The 4,187-nt window shown below is 42.4% G+C and overlaps 1 long non-coding RNA gene across 1 annotated transcript; it reads left to right on the top strand.

Moving 5' to 3' along the window:
• Positions 1 to 315: 315 nt before the first annotated feature.
• LOC108713292 lies at positions 316 to 2,792 on the top strand. The gene is made up of 2 exons (XR_001935141.2): positions 316 to 804; positions 2,668 to 2,792. It is a non-coding gene; the product is annotated as an uncharacterized LOC108713292 (long non-coding RNA).
• The last annotated feature ends 1,395 nt before the right edge of the window (positions 2,793 to 4,187 follow it).

Here is a 4,187-nt window from a genome sequence, read left to right on the forward strand (position 1 = left end):
AGAAGCGATTTGTAGCTGGGCGGCTAATCTCCAGAAATAGCAGCAGCATGTGTCTCTATCCTTAGGGTAAAGGCGCACGGGGAAATTAGCGGAGATTTAGTCGCCCGGCGAATAATCGTCTCTCTCCTCGTGGGCGACAATCTCCCCGAACTGCCTTCACTACGGTTATAATGAAAAAATAAAAAAAAGTTGCGGTGCTTCGTTTTCCGAAGTTGCCTGACGAGGAAACTTAGGGCAAATTTGGAAAACGAAGGCCCGCGAGTGCCATCCCGCCGCTGATTTTTCATTATAACTGGCGTGAAGGCAGTTCAGGGAGAATGTCAAGAGGCGATTGATTAGACGCCGGGCGACTAAATCTCCCTGAATATCCCAGTGTGCCCTTAGCCTTAGCAGGGCTGGATATATAGAGATAAGCAATGCTTCTCTCATTGGGACGAGTAATAACACAAAGAGAAAAATACAAGTCTCGTCAGAATAGGAGGAAACGATAGATTATTGTAGAGCTGGAAACACAGAAAGAACAATAAAAAAAAGTCTGGCCAGAATAGGAGGAAACGATAGATTATGGTAGAGCTCGAAACACAGAAAGAACAATGAAAAAAACGCACAACTGAGGGGAAAAGGGCCATGCGCTTCGTCATACAGACAGCAGAGGGCGCTGTCATTCACAGTCTTGCGCAGGGATTACGTCCTTCGGCCTCTTTGCCAGAAGCTTAGTTTGCGAGAGCCACTTCCAGCGTTAACAGAGGCAGGAGTTTGAGTGTCACTAGTAGGCGCCATCAGCGGCCGGTGTAGCGGTTGAAGGTAATTTTGTCGCTTTTCCCTCAGCTTTATCCGAGCTGTTTCCCGTGTGGTGAATCAATGCGCCTTGGCCCTATGGTGTAATGGCGGAGGAGCTTGGTGGAAGGCGGTTTTACAGAGAGAGTCGTGGTGGATACTGTCTATACTGGCGGGGCTGGAGTCTCTGATTAGTCATTGTAGCACTAATTGTCTCCGTTCTGTGCAATGGTTTCAGTGTCTGGATATGAGCTCAGAGTTCTTAAAGGACCAGTAACATCAATTTTTAAAAATGTATGCTATGAAAAAAAGACACCAACACATATTCAACTTTAAAGTCGCTAAGTCCTTGTTAAGAAATAACTTACCAAAACTCTGCTTGCGCTTCTCATCATTGCTGATCCATCGTGCGGCGCTCCATTTCTCCTCCTTGCTTTCCTGATCGGAGACAGCCAGGGAGGAGAAATCAAGTGCCGCACGACCTGTCGTCGTTTCTGAAGAGGTGCAGAAGCGGAGTTTCGGTAAGTTATTTCTTAATAAAGACTTTGCGATATGTGTTGGCAGGTCTGGACTGGGAGTCAAAAATAGGCCCTATCATTGCAAGTACACAAAGGCCCAAACAGCCCCCTACCAGCCCCACTATATGGGAACCATACAACAGCCCCTCTGGCATTTGCCAGAAGCCACAGATTGCCAGTTCGGGCCTGTGTGTTGGCGTCTTTTTTCCGTAGCCTACTAATGAATTTTTTTTAGAATGTTTTTGTTGTTACTGGTCCTTTAATTCGGAGTTGTTTACAGTTCCGGGGCACCGTCCCCAGAAAACCGGTTGGCCACTTCCGCCCCTGCCGCAGAGGTGCAACCGAGTACGCACATGCAACCTTTGACTTCAGAGAGTGCTTACACTTTTCACTGAGGTTACACTTGCTGCCAGACTAGGGGTAGGCTGCACTGTACACAGATGCCCAGGCAGCCCCTCACCAGCCCAATAAATAATGACAATTTACAGCAGCCCCTCTGGCACAGATCCCACAGATTGCCAGTCCGGCCCTGCATGTGACTCTTCTGCTTACCCTTAGTTCTGACCCTGGTTGTTTACCTTTATGCTTTTAAGCAGGTGGCACACGGGAAGATTCCAGTATCCCTTTGGTTTCCCAAAGTTTCCTCGTGAGGCAAATTCGGAAAACAAAGCGATCCTAGTGCCATCCCGCTGACGATTTACATTCTTGCTGGCGGGACGGCATTTGGGGAGATTAGTCGCCTGAAGAAGAGGAGATTTGTCGCTGGGTGACTAATCTCCCTGGAATCATACCATCTGCCACCACCCTTAAAGAGATACTGACATCAGAAAATAACCTTTTTTTATTAACTATCATAACATTGTCTGAATGCTATTTATAATTTTGCCCTAAAAGTCTTTGCCTGATGCTTTTACAAATACCTTTCTTACTACCCTGTTCCTCTATGAGGGGGCTGCCATATTTGTGCAGCAGTAGTCCGTTAGCATTAGAAATTCGGACAGTCAGGTTAAGGAACTTCAAATAATGATTACTTACAAAAGCAGAACTATCGTGAAAAACGATCAACATGACCTATAGGTAACTTTTAATGTACGGTAGATTAAAATTTTTAGTGTCAGTATCACTTTAAGGTGGCCATACACAGTCAGATTAAAGCTGCCGATATCATAACAGAAAATGATTACAGAAAGAAAGACAAGTTGGAAAAGCTGTGTAGATTACATGTATCTGCTTAAAGATAATTTGTCGTCTTTTCCTTTAATTCTCTAAGGAGTCATGATATCGACAAGTCTTGACTAATTTGTACAAGTGTATAGATACAATATGTAATATATAGGCCAGCATGCTTTTAATTGTCAGGACTTTTTAACAGATGAACCACAGCATCCGAAGCAGATGTCCAGATGAGGACTGGTATTTCAACAAATGTTCCAAAAGAAAAAGATCACAAAGCAGCGACAATGAAAAGGAATCCAATAAAAAGATTTTCTCACCATATGACAAGTTTCACTTTGTGTTGTTCCCAAAGTTTGGGTACAGACTGTAAACCTGGCCAATCATTTGGTTGAGCAATTATGGCCTTTTTCAACCATATTGCCAAACATTGGGACATGTGGGTCATCCTGTCCGGTTGCAGTAAATTTATTGACTCTTCGTTACTCTTAGTGTTCACCAGTGTATGGCCACCACAACATTCTCTCTTGATGTCTGTCAAGAATTTGAAATGCTGGAAGTGCTCCACGGTGGTGGTTCACCTTCAAGTTAACTTTTAATATGTTCTAAAACGACTCATTCTAAGGAACTTTTCAATTGGCCTTCATTTTTTCTTTTTTATCGTTTTTGAATTATTTGCCGTCTTCTTCTGACTCCTTCTTCTGACTCCTTCTACTGACCCCATCTAAAAACAAAAGCTCTGTAAGTCTACAGAGTTATTGCTATTGCTACTTTTTATCACTCTATCTTTCTATTCGGGCTCTTTCCTCATATTCATATTCCAGTCTCCTATTCAAATCATGATGCATAGTGCATGGTTGCTAGGGTAATTTGAACCCCAGCAACTAGATTGTTGAAATTGCAAACTGGAGAGCTGCTGAATAAAAACCTAAATAACTCAAAAAACCACAACTAATAAAAAATGAAAACCAATTGCAAATTGTTTCAGAATATCACTCACTTTATCATAGTAAAGGTTAATTTTTTTTTTTTAAGAAAACAATTTTTATTCGAGCAAAAGTTAGATACATTTTCTACAGCTCCGAAAGTGCACAATGATATTTTCGTTACAACAGTTGGCATAATATAGGTGTAGAGAATAACAGTGTCATACGACAAATAGAAACACAGGAAGCATTATGCATTGACATTGATGGTAGTTACTATCTTGTACAAATAAAGTTACCAAAACGTCAAGTAGAAATGGAGATGTAGGCAGTGGTACATGACATGAAGCCATGCGAATGGTCACCGCAAGTATTCATGGACTGTTCAACATATATAACATCTAAACCATTTTAACAACCAGTGTGGAAGTGATGACCAGTACCGGATCTCTATGTTTGTCGCTATGTCTCAGAAGTGCTAGGTGTCGCAGTGCCGGAGGTGCCAGTTACCCACGTTGTGGATGTTCGTCACAAGCTAATAGGAGGATCCCCACTTATAGTTCTCAAGGAAAACCATTCTGTGTGTTGGAAGCATTCTTGTAGCCTAACCTTTATTGCCTGTGGAATGATGTCAATAAACGTCTCCCACGTTTCGAAAAATCGTTGAACTATTGTGTTTTTATTTAAGGACGATTCTACCCAGTCCATATAAAAAACTCTGACTAATTTCTCCAGAAATATCTTGACAGTGGGCGGTGTATTCAATATCCAGACCTGAAGGATCGTTTTCTTA

The sequence above is a fragment of the Xenopus laevis genome, chromosome 3S, assembly GCF_017654675.1.
Source record: "Xenopus laevis strain J_2021 chromosome 3S, Xenopus_laevis_v10.1, whole genome shotgun sequence".
In the NCBI taxonomy this organism is placed as follows: domain Eukaryota; kingdom Metazoa; phylum Chordata; class Amphibia; order Anura; family Pipidae; genus Xenopus; species Xenopus laevis.